This window comes from Eriocheir sinensis, chromosome 39, assembly GCF_024679095.1.
Source record: "Eriocheir sinensis breed Jianghai 21 chromosome 39, ASM2467909v1, whole genome shotgun sequence".
In the NCBI taxonomy this organism is placed as follows: Eukaryota; Metazoa; Arthropoda; class Malacostraca; order Decapoda; family Varunidae; genus Eriocheir; species Eriocheir sinensis.
In genome coordinates this window covers 11,175,554-11,194,302 of record NC_066547.1, presented here as the reverse complement: position 1 = coordinate 11,194,302, position 18,749 = coordinate 11,175,554, and the positions used below count along the sequence as shown (strand labels likewise).

Below are 18,749 nucleotides of genomic sequence, written 5' to 3'. Positions count from 1 at the left end.
AAAAGACTATCGCTTTTGTTGCATCTATGGCTGGGTGGAGGAGCAGCCGGTGAAAATGCTCCCTCTGTTCACTAGGGGGCGCCGCGTCCTTACCTGGCGCCCTGCGGAGGATTTCAGGCTTCGATGGGCTGTCTGTAGGGCGTGGAGGGCGTAGGGGTGAAATGGAGGGCGTTGGGAAAACGTTGGATGAGGGTGAGAGGAGGCGTTGGGTGTACAGGGGTGACATGGAGGGGGTAAAGGAGCCGCAGGATATGTAAGAGTGATATGTAGGGGGTAGGACTGATGTGGGTTTGTGGAAGTGAACTGGAAGGGGTAACGAAGATCCGGAGTGTGTAGGGTTGAAGTTGATGGTGTAGGGGGGAATGTGAGTGTCTAGGGGTGAAATGGAAGGTGTATGGGAGATGTGGAAGGGTGTAGGGGTATAATGAAGGAGGTAGGGGAGATGTGTGTGTGTGTGTAGGAGTTGAAGTGTAGAGTGTAGCAGATATGTGGAATGCGTAGGGGTGAAATGGAAAGCGTAGCAGCGAGATGGAGGTCGAAAGGGACACAGAAGGGCACAGGGGAGGCGTAGAGGTAATGGGACCCACTTCCAGGTGAGTTCCAGGTGTTTCGCAGGTGGTATGTAATGGGGTGCAGGTTACGTAAGGGGCGAGAGAGAAGACGTGAGGGGAATGGGAGGTGTGGACTGACGTTAGTGGGGAGGATACTATTTTGAGTGTATGAGGAAGTGGAAGAGTGGTGCATATGGTAGTGGAGTAAAGGTATTTGGGGAGTCGTGTGTGTGGAAGGTGGATAGGTGGATGGGTGTTTGGATGGAGAGAGAGGTGTGTGTGTGTGTGAGTGTAGGGGGTGTATGGGTGTGGGTGTATGGATGGGGAGACAGGTGCGGGGGGATGGGGGGAGGGAGGTCGCAGCGCGGGAAGAGGCATCACAAAAGGGAGTCTGAGGAGCGGAAAATGTCCCCCTCTCCTTCTTTTTGGTGGCCTCTCCCTTTGTCTTGTGTGACGAGGGCAGGTACTGGGGGGGCAGGAGAAATGGGAGAGGGAAGAGGAGGGGAGAAGGAATGGGAAGGGAGGAAGGGAGGGAGGAGGGAAGAGGAGAGGTGAACTGGGTCAATGGTGTGTGTTCGTGTGTGTGTTCGTGTGTATGTGTGTGTGTGTGTGTGTGTGTGTGTGTGTAGTATAGTATAGTGCAAATCGTTAATGGATAGCTTGGTTAGTAGATAACTATTTAATGTTATTACGCATGACGGTGACAGCAACAGCAACGAAAAACCTCCTAATTCGTTGCTGTCATCAACATAGATATACAATACGAGGCCGTAGAGAGAAGAAAATACATGTGGAACAAATAAACAGCGGCAATGTATACAACAAGGCCAGGGAATAGGCGCAGCAATGAAGATCCGAACTGACAGGCGCTTAAGGTCTTCACAACAAATATTTTCAATGGCCATACAGGAGATTAATCGGGTTCTCACAAGCGTTTCTCACAGTCACGGTGCAGCAGTGTTGTCAAACTATCAATAGGCTCATAAAACTACCCACAACCTATAAAAAAGCTAATGTTTGTGTGTAAGCCCCTAGACGATTGAGAATATGGGCCTGAATATGAAAATGAGTGCATCGTTAACTCAATAAGCAGGTAATGAGGCAGGCGTAGAGGTGCAGCGAGGCAGGCGCGTAGGTGGGTAATAAGGTTAGTAAGGTGAGCCTCGGAACCCCTCGTCGTGTATTACATAAAGCTTCCACTTGTGTCTGTGTGGAGGTGATACAGAGGCGTCATACGGGCTTATGTAATGCAATATTTTTTTTGTTCCTCACGTTCGTTAATATTTGATACAATCTATATGTATTTTACGATATGATGCCAATGAGCAGACATAGTTAATTTAGTGCAGCATCCTTGTAAATATATATTCTTTATTTTGGCATAGTGAGTACGCACACGCAGCTCCCTTGCTTCCCCGTCCACTATTCCTCCCATAAAAAAAAAAACTTTGATTATGGCATTTGAGAATTTTTTTGTGAACTGATATTACTGGAATTGGATAGTGAGCTTGTGTGCTAAAATTATTCTATTGAAATATTTTCGAAGGATGACATGAAAAAAATAACAAGTGAAATGGGATTGAAAAACAAAGGATATGTCAAAGCAATCTCTAAAAAAGTTGGTATTTTATTCTTTTGATAGAAAAAAAGATTATGAAAACGGAACGCACTTTACCGACGCCGAATTAGTGGCTCGAAATGTTGTTTTAGTCCATCTCCAGCGTGTCGGCCGGTCGGTCGGTCGTGCAGTGGGTCGGTGGGTCGGTCAGCGAGTGTTGCAGTCATTCAGTGTTTGTGTGGTCAGTCACGCCGAGATATTACTGGTACTCGTGAAACTTTGTGGATTTGCCTTTGTTATTAAAAAGATAAATGATTTACTGCATTTTTCAGCGCTTCGTTCAAAATAAATGGATACTCACGATTACGAGCACGCACAGGTGCCCACACCCACACCCCCGCCTGACACACACACACACACACACACACACACACACACACACACACACACACACACACACATTCCCCCCTCCCCCCCCTCCCCCACACACAAACGCAGCTCCCCCCCCCCCCTTCCACACACACACACAGGGAGCCTCGTAGTGCAGAGGTTAGCACCCTTACCTCAAAACCGAGAGGTCCCGGGTTCGATTCCTTGGCTGAGAGGAGATAAATGGGGAGCCTTCTTTTATTCGTAGGCCACACCTTGTCCAGCCGGAAGTTAATGGGTATCTGGTGTCAGACGGTAGTTGTGTTCCACTTGCCGAGTGTGTGTGGGTGTGATGTGAGGACCTCGCCGTAACCAAAAATCCATGCAAATGTAGCCGCAAGTTCAAAATAAGGAGAGTACTGGCTGGCGATCACGAGTCCAGCACGTGATGAAACTATGGTGAGTGACGGACTGGATATGTTTGCTCTTCCTCCCTCTCTATGGCTCTTTCGTCCCTACCTTCCCTACCACTTCTCTTTTTAACTTCCCTTCCCCCGCGGTCCCCCTACAAACCACCTTTCCCTTCAGCAAGAGAAACACCCACGCGACGCCCATATATGATTTTCTCATCATCCAATTTCTCACCTCTGAATCGGTTGCCTCGAGTAGGTACTAATTTTCTACGGCCCCTCTTTCTCTCCCTCCCTTTCCTCGCAATTCTCTTTCCATTGCTCACTCCATTCACCGGATATGAATACAATAAAAAAAATCACTCGTTCAACAGTATTTGGCAGATATGATGTTACAAAAACTGTGCACTAATGGAAACAGATTAAATAGGCGTAGTTTCTAGTCAAAATATTAATGATAATTTACGAAATATAAACAAAAACTTCTGTGATGAATGTTCAGCTAAAGAAAAACTCGAGGCGCGTGCAACACCTACTAATGGTATTAATCATCGAATAAAAAAAAATTGTACCTAACGCAGGGCAGACTTGTAGATAAACTAACGAAAATAAAAAATACAGCAAATTATATAGCAAGCTGCCAAAATACTGCAGTTTATCGATGTATTCACACACACACACACACACACACACACACACACACACACACACACACACACACACACACACACACTACCCCCACCCCACAAACTATCCCTCCTCACTCCCTCCCTCACACACTACCTCCCCCACCCCCACACACTAACCATGCTTCCTCCCCCCTCAGACACACACATTGCATACACATAGGATTCAGAATGAGCTGCATATATACAAGAACAAAAACCTTCACGAAAAAAAATAGAGGTGGCATTTTCTACATTCTTCTGCCACTGATGAATAATTCGCTGAAAATGCTTAATCGGATGCCAGTTTGAGAGGAGGTGAGTAGGAGTGAAAATGGGAACAGAAATGGAAGAGGATTAGCGAGAGAGGGAGGAGAGAGGACCCGTCTCTTTGAGGGTGTGAACGAGCAAGGGTGTAGGCGTGGGCGTGGGCGTGGGTGTGGAGTTGAATTCGTGCTGCAGTGTGTGTAGGCGCGGGTTGAAGGTGTGTGTTCAGTGTAAAGTTACATCGTGACTTTGTGTGGGCGGGCAGGGAGGGTAGAAGGTAGGGAGAGAAATGAGGAGAGAAGAGGGAAATGGAATAGCCGGCCGGAGGGAAGGAAGGGGAGTTGGGTGGGCGGGACGGGGCAGTGGAATGGTTAAGGAGAGGAGGCGTAGAGGAGTCAAGTGGAGGTGTGTGTGTGGGTGGAGAAGAAAGGTGTGTGGAGAGAGTGGTAGTTGTGGTAAGCTGAAAGGTGAGAATAACCGAGAATAGTGGGCAGTGGGAGAGGTGGAGGAAAGGGAAAGAGAAAGAGAGAGAGAGAAAAGGAATGAAAAAACGAAGAGGCGAAAATGTATGGTGAAAAAAGGAGTGTGATTGTGTGTTCTTTTGCGTCTGTTTGTGTTGAATCACTTTTTTGTGTTTTTTTTGTGTATATTGTTGACTTGTTAAAACACACACACACACACACACACACACACACACACACACACACACACACGTACATCTGCATACAACTTGTTCTGATCCGTGTGTTTATGGTGCAAAGCTTTAAAACTACGACGCCTAAAAAAAGAAACACATCCACCAGACCGACTAAAATATTCTTATGTAACAATAGCCGTGTGTGTGTGGCGGGGAGGGGAGGGGGTAAGTGTATGGGGGGGAATGGGGGAGTGTGTGTGAGTGTGTATGTGTGTATGTGTGTGTATCTTGAGTGCCCAGGTTCTATAGGGGTTACTCTAAGACGAAGGAAAAGGAGGAAGTGGATGAGAACGTAGAGGATGAGGAGTAGGAGGGGGAGAAGATGGAGGTAATGGAAGTCGTGGTGGTGTGAAAAAAAGAGAGTGAAAGGGAATGAGAGGAGGAGAAGGAGCTGTAGAAGGAGGAGGAGGAGGAAGAGGAGGAAATGGAGAGGGAAGACGAGGTGGTGGTGGTGGTGGAGGTAGACCGAACAATAGACTTTACATACATTTCGCATTTAGAGAAAAAGTGTAGATCTTGCTATGCTCCCCTCCTCCTCCTCCCTCTCGTCCTCCTCCTCCTCATCCTCCTGCTCCTCCTCCTCCCCTTCTTCCCTCCCTCCCTCCTCCTACTCCTCCTCCTTCTCTTCCTTCTCTCCCTTCACCCTTGGGAGGCCGTAGACCACTATTGTGTCAGGGATGGAGACAGGGAGGGACTAAGGATATAAAGCAAGAAGGGAAGGGAGAGGAAAGAATGGAAATAGTAGTAGTAGTAATAGTAGTAGTAGTAGTAGAAGTGATAGTATTAGCAGTAGTGGTGGTAGCATAATAGTAGCAGTAGTTGTGGTTACTGTTGTTGCGGTTGTTGTTGTTGATGTTGTTATTGTGGTGGTGGTGGTGATGGTAAGTACGGGTGAGAGGTAAAATATATAAACTAATAGGCTACGCAGAGGAGGGCATTTTTTTCACCTACAATTATTTCTATATTTAACTGGAAAAAAACGCGTATACCATATCTCTCTCTCTCTCTCTCTCTCTCTCTCTCTCTCTCTCTCTCTCTCTCTCTCTTCCCCCCCCCCCCCTCCCCTTCGTCATGATCATCTTACAGGGCCAGCAAATTGACGTGGTCCCCCCTACATTTATCTCTATTTTTTTTTCCTCTCTCCATTTTTCTTCCCTTTGAAATCCATTGCCGTGTGTGTGTGTGTGTGTGTGTGTGAGCGCGTGCGCGTGATGGATAGAGAGTGATATGGGGGTGACATCAAGCTCAAATTATCGTGCAGTTGAAAGTTTCGTTGCCACACGCACGATAATTATAGACAAGTGATGAGAGACACAGACGGAATTCAGAAGTTCAGACAGGAAGGAAGGAGGGAGCGACGGAGTGAGTGGAAGGAGAGAGAGAGAGGGTGAGAGAGGGGAATGACGACAACACGGTGTAAATAAAAGGCAAACATGTAAAAAGCATACAAATTACGCATAAAGGCTGTAAACATTAAGATTTTGAAACGGAGATGAAGGTGCAATGGAAAGGAAGTAAAGAAGGAGAGAGAGAGAGAGCAAGGAGGTGACTCAAGAATGAATAAGGAATAGAAGAAGAAAGAGAAAACAACAGGAAGATAGAGGAGGAAATTAATGATAAGAGCACATTCCTTCGACTTTTAAGAATACGAAGAAAATAAAGGAATGTTGGTGCAGGAAAAGGAGGAGGAGGAGGAGGACCTATAAGTATAATAAGTCGGCGCCAATAATTTGAAACCGGACAAATAATTAATAGATTTTTGAAAGGTGAGGAATTGAGAGAAAACAGGAAAAGGGAGGAGAGAGAGAGAGAGAGAGAGAGAGAGAGAGAGAGAGAGAGAGAGAGAGAGAGAGAGAGAGAGAGAGAGAGAGAGAGAGAGAGAGAGAGAATAATGATAAGTAAAAGAAAATATAAAAGAAAAATAAGAGAAAATAAAAGAAAAACAAGAATAAATACAAGAAAAATAATAAAACGAGAAAAAATAGAAGAAAGAAGAGTGAAGAGAAAAGAGAAGAGGTAAACGAAAAGAGAAAAGCGAAAAGAGAAAAACGAAAAGAGAAAAAACGAAAAGAGAAGAGAAAAAAAAGAGGAGAGAAAAAGAAGTGAAAAAAGAGAAAAAGAAAAGGAGAAAAAAAGAAAAAAAAGGAGAGGAAAGAAAAGACAAGAGAAGGGAAATGAGAAGAAGAGAAAAAAAAGAAAAGAGAAAAGAGAAGAAAAGAAGAAACAGAGGAAGACCAGAGTGGAGAAGACCGGGGAGTAAGCACATGCCAAAATCACTCCCACTCAGTCACTCTTTCCACCCACACTTTCGTATAATCCTCCACTCCTCTTCCACTCCTCCTCCTCCTCCTCTTACTCCACCAGCACCACCAACGCCAGTATATAAATGAGCGCCTCGCCACCTGTTGGGTTAGTTTCCCGGTGGCAGTGAGAGGGGAAGTACGCGTGCCCCTCGACGCTCCCACCACCTGGCCGGCCCTCCCGCCCCAGTGCCGTTCAGTGAAGCTCGGCGCGCTCTGACCCAAGAGTTGAAAAGCCACGCGAAGACCGGCAGTTGTTTATCTTGTAAGGCTGAGAACATACGCAACCTAGATCTAACCCGTCTTGAAAGGAAAATAACGAAGAAAGAAAAAAAATGACCTTAGAGAATCCAAAGTTATTTATTCCGTTTCTTCGTTTATCATCATTTTTTCGTTGCCCAAATTTCAAGCGTGGTAATTTTGTTGAGTTTTGTGTTTGGTTTCGTTTTTTTTCTGTGTCTGTGTGTGTGAAAAGTATATGAAACGCGCAGCAGCAACACCAACCTTGGACTGTGGCGAATTCTGTTTGCTTACCTGTTTGTTTTTATTTTGTTTGTGCAGGTGTGTGATCAAGGTGAGGAAGACTGATTGCTAGTGAAATTATAGGTGTTGTGGTGATGCGAGTGGTGGTGGTGGTGGTGGTGGTGGTGGTGAGTGTACAGAAAGAGGGAAGAGAGGGAGGGAGAAAGATTGAGGTTAAAAAAGTGTGAGATGGAATGAAGAAGAGAGAGAGAGAGAGAGAGAGAGATATCCACTTGTTGAATGAGGGGCTGCAACAGGTGACGCAAGAAATGGAACACACACACACACACACACACACACACACACACACACACACACACACACACACACACACACACACACACACACACACAAGCGCGCACAAATCTGTCATTCAATAGGGACAGGTACACTCACAGGTAAGAATTAGTCTCGGCCATTTGATCAGGTAATTGCGGAGGTCCTTCTTTTTATTAATTTGCCTCCTTTGTTTTGGGTTGAATTGAGTTATTTCAGGTTCTCCGTAATGCGCAACCTTTTTGTTATGCTTTATTTATCTCATTTATTTCGGCTTCAGAAGTACCATTGAGCCGTGCGTTTTAGTACCAAGATTTTTTATTTACCGTTTATTTAACATTTATTTACCATTATTTTCTATTATTTACTTTTTTATTTCCCGTATTTTATTTACCGTTTATTTATTTTTTTATTTCGACTTCACAAGTTTACAATTGGGTGGTTCATTTTAGTTCCTGAAATATTTTTTTTTGAAAGATTGTGATGATATTTATATTGCTTACTCGTTTGTGGCCATTCATCACTATAATATAAGTACCAATGATAACACTACTATAATGAATAATAAATAATAATAATAACAATAATGATATGATGAGTAACAGTAATCACAATAAATGTAATGATACGTTTCATGGACTGGAACTTATTTGTTCTTTTTTTTATGTACGTTACAATTTCATTTTCATTTACATCTATTTTTCGTTTGTTTCTAGAAGCGACTAACAACATTTACTTTCCTCGTCGTTTCGTCATATTTTCTAACACACAATTTCGAGATTAATCCAAAACTCGACAACATTTTCACCCCCAATATCGGATCAATACTTATAGCGAGTTGTTTTTATAGGGAGAAATATTGGTTCTTCCCTTGAAAATAAGAAAATTGTTCTCTGCAGTCATCTCGAGAACCTGGAAGGGAGAGGACGAGCGTGGATGGCTCTCCGAAGTGACCCCCGATGGAACCAGATATCCGAAACGAGATAAACCGAAGGGGACAAAAGTGAGCCCGCAGTACACTCCCCAGATCTCTCGGCTTCTCGCTATCCAATTACAGTGACGGCCAGAGACACCTTTCTTGAAATCTAAAGGTCTTTCCATTTCTACCTTCCTTTCTTTATTCCTTCCAGTGTGTCCTGCATCCAAGCCCAGTTTTGTTTCTCATTGCTATTCTGTTTGCTCTTTTTCGTTATTACTTATTATCCTTTGTTACGTGACTTTCTGCCTTCACTGTTTTCTTGCGTCTCGTTCGTCCTTTTTCTAACTTACAATTATTTCCATTAGAGTAAAACGTTATTAAAAACTTATCACACTTCGCATATTTAATCTAACGTGTTTTTGGTCTCGCACCTTTTCCCTCATCTCGTATTTCTACTTATTGGACCTCTCCTTGCCTCTCAATCGCTTTTTCATCTCCTCTCTTTCCTCCTCCTCCTCATACATTGCCACCTTTCTTGTTTTCATCCCTCTCCTCCTCCTCGTCCTTGTCACAAACTTGCACAACTCCTCTTCCTTTCGTCCCCTTTGTACTCTCCTCCCCGCGACCTTCCCCGTAACAAGGCGGCAAGTTAAAATCCTTATCGAAGAAAAAGACCAAGAACTTATTATCACACACACAAACACACGCGCACACAGGAGAGAAAAAAAGGAAAGAAAAACGGAGCAACAAGATCATATCAAACCTAACAGCGAGGGACGTTTTCAACATGCGTGAAGACAGAGGAGAACACTCGAGGCGCCAGGACCAAGGCCCATTATGAAGGGTGTCGCCCCCCGCACCCTCGCTGCACCCTGCACTCTCCCGGCAAGTGATTCGGTGTTAGGGTGACGCGGCTGCCCTCACCACCTCGCCCTCACCAGCACCCTTCCCTACCTCACCTTCGCACCTTCTCCCTCACCTGTGGCTCCCAAGACTCGGCTGATTAGTGATTACTGCAGGTGATCCCCTCGACCCCCCGCCAGGTAAGTAACTGTATGGACGTGGAAGAGAGGGAGCAAGAGCAGGAGGAGCAGGAGGAGGAGGAAGAGGAGTAGGAGGAAGTCAATAACTGAGGACAGGATAAAAATAGATCCAGTAGCAATACCTGTATTTATAAAAGTCAACGTAACAGTAGTAGTAGTAGTAGTAGTAGTGGTGGTGGTAGTAGTAGTAGTAGTAGTAGTGGTGGTGGTGGTGGTGGTAGTAGTAGTAGTGGTAGTAGTGGTGGTGGTAGTGTTATTATTATTATTATTATTATTATTATTATTATTATTATTATTATTAGTGGTGGTGGTGGTAGTGTTAGTATTAGTATAAGTAGTATTTGAAGCATTGTATTATCATTATTATTGGTAGTATTAGCATTAAAGTATTAGCAGTATCAGTATTAGTAATCGTAGTAGTAATAGCGGCATAATAATAATAATAATAGTAAAGATATTAATGATGATCATCAAAATACTAATACAATTATTAATACTAATACTAATAATGGTAAGTCATAATTACCATTATTATCATTATTATTATCATTATCATTTATCATTATTATTATTATTATTATTATTATTATTATTATTATTATTATTATCATTATTATTATTACTATTATTACTGTTATTGTTGTTCTTGTTGTTGTTGTTGTGCTGGTGGTGGTAGTAGTGGAGGTAGTAGTTGTGATAATGATAATACCAATAATAATAATAATAATAATAATAATAATAATAATAATAATAAGGATAATGATAATAATTATGATAATGATAACAGTAATAGGGGCAGGAGCATCCCTTCGCTGTAGTGATGAGAGAGATAATGACAAGTGCTGGGAAGAGGCGAGGGAGGCGGGCGAGGGAGACGCAGGTAATGATATACAGGCCGGATAAAAGACAGGTGATGAACTTACCTGGAACACTCTTACGCGGTCATTAACGCAAGATGAGAGACGAACCCCAACACCTAGAGTTCAGGGACACGCTCAATGATATTAAAAAGGATAAAAAGTTAAACGGGGATAATATTGACGCCTGTTAAATTAGACGTCCACTCTCTCTCTCTCTCTCTCTCTCTCTCTCTCTCTCTCTCTCTCTCTCTCTCTCTCTCTCTCTCTCTCTCTCTCTCTCTCTCTCTCATATGTAAACAACTTTACAGGAAAACACTTTTAAGTTAATATTATTTATCAGCAAAGTAGATTAGAGTGGATTTACCGACGACTTGAGGAGGAGGAGGGTGGGGTCGATGGAGGAAAAAGAGGCGGGGGTAGGAGGAAGGAAGGAAACAAGGAAAGAGGAGAAGGATGCGGATGAACGAATTCGAAGCTTCATTCGGACACGGGGGAACTGAAAACTTATCTTGCATTCCCTCCATTCACTTTCTCTCCTCTTCCTCTTCCTGTTCCTCATTCTTTCCTTCCTCGGCTCCTCGTTCGTCGGGGAGGCGGGGAAGAGCGGGCACTGAAAACTCTACACAATGTCCAAAGTTTCCCTGATCTCTCCGGGGAAACGAATCGGGTCGGGCGTGTCTCGAAAACCCTTCAGCTGAGGCTTCATGCAAGAGCAGGAACAAACGCTTTATAACCAGGCTTTCTTTGATCCTAATATAACCTCGCAACTATAAATAAACATCCCAGCTATTACCTAACCACTGCGACGCAAATGTAAACGAAAAAGGGCTGGTTAAGGGGTTATCTTGAGTAGGCAACACCATCTCGAGGACAGTTGCCATATGTCACTGTTTCCGCGGCATCAGTCAGTTCGTCTTGACTGTGTAGGTTGAGAACTTGCGTGTCTTAATCCGTGCTGGAGGAAGTTTCCGGGCTACTGTGAAGAGAGAGAGAGAGAGAGAGAGAGAGAGAGAGAGAGAGAGACGTAGCGTATCAGATTTCCTTCGTCAGTACTTCCGCCGGCTCTCTCTCTCTCTCTCTCTCTCTCTGTCCGGGTCACGTGTTGCCTCATATTACGCAACAGTGTAAAGAAGAACGGAAGAAAGGCGGAGGAGAGCAGAAAAATGGGAAGAAAGGAAACTTAAGAAGGAAGGAAGAACGGTGCTAAAAAAATACACGAAAGGGACGAAAGGGAGGAAGGAAAGGACTTAGATATCGCCTCTCCATCAACAGGTATGCGTACTACGTGTAATTTAAGTCTCGCCTCATCCTCAAGTGTCCGTGTGTTCGAGGATTGGGCCTTGGAAGGTCGTTGAGGGTAGTCTGGAATGTGTTAGGCGGGGTGGAGGTGGTTGTAGTAGTAGTTGTAATAGTAGTAGTAGTAGTAGTAATAGTAACTTCTAATGGTGGTGGTGGTAGCTGGAGTAGTAACACCCATGGTTTTACAGGTGATGGTAGTTACAGTAGTGGTAGCGTTAGTAATAGTAAAGGTAGGTAAATTAGATGTAGTTTTTGTGGTGGTGGTAAATGGTAGTATTAGTAATTAGTGTTATCAGTACGTAATATTAGAAGTTGTATAGTTAAGTGTGGTAGTGGTGTCAACAATAATATTTGTAGTGTAACAGTGGTAGTAGTAGTTATTTTAGGACAAGGCATAGCGGGTCTAATCATCAGTAAGACGTAATGATGTCAGCGTCGGTACGAAACAGTTTTAAGTTTTGTGTTAGATATTTTGGTAGCGAGCGAGGGCTGTCATTATTGATTCTAATTATCTCGTTCGATTGCTCTGTTTTCGGGCCAATAACACAAGTAGTTGGGTGACGCGATATCAGCGTCATCCTTCACGGTCTATTAATATCGTGTCGTGGGTGAACACCTTTAGTGCATGTTGTTTTTATACATTCATTCTTATATTCATGTATTTATGTTTGTCTGGGGGGCTGTATGATTTCTTAGGTGAAAGACGTGATGGACGGATCGACCTTGCTACCCGGTGTAAGAAATTGTTGCTTGCGGGTTGAATCCTTGTTCCTTTAATTTGCTGGTAGTTTGCTTTTCTGTGTGACTGTAATATTCAGTGGTCGTAAATAGAAGACAATAGCACGTGGAACCCGTTATTTGGTGATCTGCTGTGTGTTGTGAGGATTTACACGATTGTTTATGTTGATTTTGTATCTATACAAATGAGTTTCAGACTTGTTTGAGGTTGCTGATGTCGAAACTTATTCACATTAACTAAGTTGCATGACTAAAATTGTAAACTGGTCAATTTGTGAATCATCTCGTCATTTGAAAGTCACCGCCAGTACATGGCTGTGCTGTCGGTCACTGGGTACACGGCCGCCTTAAGAATGTGGTAAAGCTCGAATTTTTCGCACCCAGATGAACACACCGATGAAGCGCCATGCGATGGGAAGACCGAACACTATTGGAGAAACGCGGACGGTTGTTAATCACCGCTCGTACACGCCTGCGACAGTGTTTTTAGTTATTTCAGACTCAAGGGTGTTAACCTCTCCCTGTAGCAAGATAAAAAGACAAAGGTAGTGTTAGGGTATTGACGAGGGGATCATGGCGAGGCCCTCCCGTCAAGAGGGGATATATGGCCTGATAACTCACTATTATTAATCACATCATGACTCTACACATTTTTCACTCGCTTTTTCATAGCTCCTCAAAGCTGCCTCTTTATTACTAGTAGGTTAAGCCCGCGCCAGGTGGCAGACAAATGACTCGCTTATATCATTTACGGTACTGATTTCCTTAGAGCTGTGCGGGGATGTCGTTGAGATATAAGAAGAAAAGACGGAAGAACGCTAAAAGAAAAACCATACTTAGGTTTACTATTTTGACCAGAAGGATTGTATGCCAAGCGTAATGAATGACATCATCAGAAACCTACATCGCTTTCGTCAGCTTTCGCCATACTCAGGTCGGCATTATGAGACACCTTCGCTTCTCACATCAGCTATTTATAATGGTCAAAGGAGGGTCAGTCGGGTTCTAATGGGTGTTTCTTCAGGTTCACGTTTTTTTTTTTTTTTTTTACAACAAAGGAGGCAGCTCAAGGGCACACAAAAAAAGAAAACAATAAAAAAAAAGCCCGCTACTCGCTGCTCCTAAAAAAGAAACAAAAGAGGTGGCCGAAAGGAAGATCAAATACGGTACAGGAAAAGGGTTACACTACCGCCAGGGTCATGAAACTACTCCCGGAAATGCCCACAACTCCTACGAAAGCCTTGTCAAGTTTGTGTTTTTGGGCGGCGAAATGTCTTATAATGTGAACGTTAGATTCCTTCTCCATCACAATAGCACTCCCGCTTCCCCTCCACGCTCCTCCCTCCCCTTCAATATAAGCCTGACGTACCTTCCTTCCCTCTCTCTCCTCCTCCTGCTGGTCATTTGCTTATTTAATATTTTGCCTCCCAGACACCCCTTTACACGCAACTTTCTTCGCCCTTTCACCAACCCTTCCCTTCCCTCCCCTTCCATTTACCCTCCTCCTTCCCTCCATTTCCCTCCCACCTTTCATCACCCCTTCACCGATTCCTCTTTCCATTACCTCTCCATATCCGTTTCACCTCTTATCCACCTCCCCTTCATATCCCCTCCTTACAGATGAATGGGTGAAAGGGATGAGAGGGGAGTGGACCGGGTGGATTTTAAAAAGAGGATTATAAAAGCTTTTGAATTCCATGATCCCTCACCCACGTAGCCTTACTTAGCGGCCTAACTAACTAACGGCTACAGCCTCGCCTTCGCCTTCCTCTGCCCTTTCGTCACGGCACAAACACCGCACGTTCTGAAGCCCATAATGTGAAGCTTTCCGGGGCTAAATCCACTTAATTGGACTTTATCCGCGCCGAGTAATCATCTAATGAGTCTTCCATTAACTCCAGTAATTAAGAAAACAAAATTAGGGAACGGACATGGAAGTAAACACACATGAAGAGGGGGAGATTGATAATTAATTTCTGTGTTTTGTGAGTGTGTCTGTGTTGTGTTTGCGTTGATGTCGGTACGTGTGTGTGTGTGTGTGTGTGTGTGTGTGTGTGTGTGTGTGTGCGCTAACTGTTACGCAGAAAATGCACTAATAACAAGTGTTTGGTGCTTGTTTTAATGTTGGAAGAAAGTCGTATGTAATATTATATCCGACAGCAGCTGGCTCGGGAGGGTAAAATGAAGTGTATACAGGTGTTCGTCGCTGTTTTCTCACCTGTGTATTTACTCTTGCCTACGAACATATTATTAAAGGTGTTGAAAAGCGTAAAAAAAAAAAAAAACCGGGGGAATGGGAAATGAAAGGCCGAGTAGGTACATTTAGCAAAAAAAAAAAAAAAAAAAAAAAAAAAACTCTGCCTAATCTTTATACCTACGGGGAAAATAAGTGAAAGATATTCGTGAACTTAAGCATGAACACTGATCCTCTGACCATCAACCAGAGTGGGGGTGAGTACTGGAGGACACTCATTTTTTTTTTTTACAGCAAGGGAGACAGCTCAAGGGTAATAAAACAAAAAAACAAAACAAAAACAACAACAAAAAAAGCCCGTCGCCCTTACCTTTACCTGAGTGCCATAAATCCTAACCACATGTAGTACGAGAGCTAATACGATAATATGAAGTCACCGTTGATCGAGGCACGGGATTGGCTAACTCACCGTGACGTAAAATTATTCTACCACGTGATTGGACAACTCATCGTGACGTCATAATCTTTCTGCTACACGATTGGCTGATTCCTGTGACGTCATTGTACTCTTATTGGCTGTTCTGGTGACGTCAGGAAGAGCATACACAGAGAGGCCACGCCCTGACTTCAATTAACCTTTCGAGCTCAATGGCCGGAGAGAGAGAGAGAGAGAGAGAGAGAGAGAGATAACACTGACACAGAAACGACACAGACACACACACAGAGAAACACAGAGACACACAGAGAGATACAGAGAGAGAGAGAGAGAGAAAAAGCGTAAAAGAGGGTAAAAGAAAACGAACTGGTCTAAAAGAGAAGGAAATAAGACGAAAGAAAGGGAGGAGGATAAATACCTGAGAGAGAGAGAGAGCGCTGCGCAGCAATTTACAAGCTTAATATTTCCACAAAGCGACACGAGTTTGCTTGTTAATTATGTAGCGCGAATTTCTACGCTTGCCGGAGATAATGTCTTCTCGGAGGAGCATTTGCATTAGCCTCGGAGTCTGGGGCTGACATAGATGCTCGCAGACCTGATTAAGCATAGATGAGAGAGAGAGAGAGGGAGAGGGAGAGAGAGAGGGAGAGATTAGATGGAAAGGAGAGGAAGAAAGAAAAGAAGCGAAAGAGATGCAACAAGAGAAGGAGGAGGAAGAGTACAAGGAAGAAACTATCAGAGAGAGAGAGAGGACAGTGTGTGTTTTTGTTTTCATCTGATTTGCATGCGCTTTCGTTGGTTCATTTTGGGGGGCTGAGAGAGAGAGAGAGAGAGAGAGAGAGAGAGAGAGAGAGAGAATTTTTGCTTTAGGGTCTTGCTGGGTAATTTTAGTGCAGGATTAATTACACCATTAAACATGTAATCAGTTTGCCTGTCTGTCTTTTTTAGCCTGTCTGTACTTGGGTGTGTCTGTCTACCTGTCTGTCTGTCTACCTGTCTGTCAATATGTTTGTGTACGTCTGTCTGCATGTATATATATTTGCATGGTTTAAATAATATCTCGTTACCTATAAAACTCAATCTATGTATCACCCTATCTTGAAAGGAAGGGAAGGAGGGAAAGGAAGGGAAGGAAAGGGAAAGGAAGGAAGAAAGGAAAGAAGGAGAGAAGGAGGGAGTGGAGGAGTGAAGGAAGGAAGGAAGGAAGAGGGGAAGAAAGGAGGGAAGCATGGATGGATGGAAGGAATGAAGGATGGAATAAAGGAAGAAAGGAAGGAGGGAAGAAGGGAGTGAAGGAGTGAAGGAAGGAAGGAGGGAAGCATGGATGGATGGAGGGAATGAAGGATGGAATAAAGGAAGAAAGGAAGGAGGGAAGAAGGGAGTGAAGGAGTGAAGGAAGGAAGGAAGGAAGGAAGGAGGGAAGCATGGATGGATGGAGGGAATGAAGGATGGAATAAAGGAAGGAAGAAAGGAAGGAGGGAGTGAAGGAAGGAAAGGAGAAAGGAAGAAAAGGAGGAAAGAGGGAAGGAAGAAAGAAAGGAATAATTTAGATTCGTACCTTTGCGTCTAACTGGTGATTTATATATTTAACTTCGAAGCGTTCCTATATTTATCCGCGAGCCTGATATACGTATTTGTACATGTATATTTATTTGCGAGACTATGTTAAACCCTGTCTTTGCATTCTTTGATTCAGTGTTGGCACGGATATATATTTTCTTCACTTGCAAAACCTTTATTTCCATTTCCTTTCCTCCTTTTCCGCCTCCTCGTCCCATTATCGGCGCCCCGCACACGCAGCCTCTTTTTAACGTTTATTTTCTCGTGTTCGGAAACGTTTCTCTCACCATTATCAGTGTGGAAGAACGTTTTCCTATGCATATTATGTTTTGTCGCTTTGCACTTGTCCATCGCCCACATGCCGCTCTCTCTCTCTCTCTCTCTCTCTCTCTCTCTCTCTCTCTCTCTCTCTCCCCTCCACTAACAACGTAATATTGAAGTTTCCGTTTTTTTTCCTCCCTGCCTTTTTGGGGGGCTTTATTTTCCGTGCTTTTTTTTTTTTTTTTACGCTCGTCGTTCTCATCTACAAATGTTTCGACGATTTGTTTCGTTTTCAGTTCACTAATTGTACTAACGCGCATTTTCCGCCTCTTTGGTTTTCGGCATTGTTCTATTTTCGTTTTTCTTTCATTCATTGCTAACGTTACATTCCAGCTTTTTTTTACGTTCCAACTTTTCTTTTATCTTCCAAATTTTCTTTTACATTACAAATTTTCTTTTACATTTCAACTTTTTTTGTATTCCAACTTTATTTCACATTCCATTTTCACATTTTCAACTTTTTTTACATTCCAACTTTTCTTTTACATTCCAACTTTTTATATATTCCAACTTTTCTTTTACATTCCATTTTTTTATATTTTAACTTTTTTTATATTCCAACTTTTTTTATATTCCAACTTTTCTTTTACATTCCAAATTTTTATATTCCCACTTTTTTGTATTTCAACTTTTTATATTCCAACTTTTTTTGTGTTCCTTCTTTATTTTACAGTCCTTTTTCACATTCGAACTTTTTTTACGTTCCAACTTTTCTTTTATATTCCAACTTTTTTATATTCCAACTTTTCCTTTACATTCCAACTTTTTTGTATTCCAACTTTTTTGTAATCCAACTTTATTTTACACTCCATTTTCACATTCCAACTTTTTTTACATTCCATTTTTATATTCATTTTTTTAACATTTCAACTTTTTTTCGTCCCGTTAGTTTTATTGGGTATACTTCGTTATCCGAGCCTCTTTTTTTTCTTCTTTTCCATTCTTTTTGCGTTCGCTTTCCGCTAACGGTCTATATGCACAATTGTTATTTCCGCTCTCTTTGCTCGCTTTCCGTTTTGTTGTGTAATATTCCGCTATTCATTCAGCACACACACACACACACACACACACACACACACACACACACACACACACACACACACACACACTCGGGAGCAAACTCACATTCACAAGCGAAGAGATAGCCTTAGCACACACACACACACACACACACACACACACACACACACACACACACACACACACACACACACACACACTTGTCGCTTCCGCTGCCTGTACAAACACATGCTCAGTCTCCCCCCCAAAAAAAAGCATAAAAAAAGGTAATATTTCCTTGTCATTATTAATTCCCACATATTCGTTTTATTGCGTCATCGCTTCGCACCTGAATCGCAAAACACATCAATGAATAATGCACAACACGCCCGTATGTTTCCGTTCACGCTAGGTTGGCGGAACGTGTGTGTGTGTGTGTGTGTGTGTGTGTGTGTGTGTGTGTGTGTGTGACTGGCAGATCTCACCGCTTTAATTAGGCGTATGTGGGATTTGTGAAGTGATGTTTTGGTATTTATTAAGAAGTCTAAACTTGCCGACACACGTTGATTTTCTACTTCTGTTTTTCTTCATCTTCAACAACATCCTCGTCGTCTTCATCTTTTTTCTTTTCCTTTGCGACTTCCTTTCCTTCTTCTTCTTTTTCATCTTTATCTTCATCTTCATCTTCATTTTCATTATCATCATCATCATCTTCTTCTTCTTCTTCTTTATTTTGTTTTTTTCTTGTTCCTGTCCTTATTCTTA

General features: G+C 42.9%; 1 protein-coding gene across 3 annotated transcripts in view; it reads left to right on the top strand.

Annotated features, from left to right (window-relative positions):
• LOC127008977 (twist-related protein-like) overlaps positions 1 to 18,749 on the top strand; it is a 283,842-nt gene that overhangs the window by 54,117 nt on the left and 210,976 nt on the right. Inside the window, exon 1 of one of the 3 annotated variants that reach the window (XM_050881533.1) lies at positions 11,405 to 11,709. The exons of the other annotated variants lie outside the window; for them this stretch is intronic. The gene's annotated coding sequence lies outside the window, so the exon portion shown is untranslated. Of the gene's footprint in view, positions 1 to 11,404; positions 11,710 to 18,749 lie in introns of those variants that run through there. 3 annotated transcript variants of the gene reach the window in all.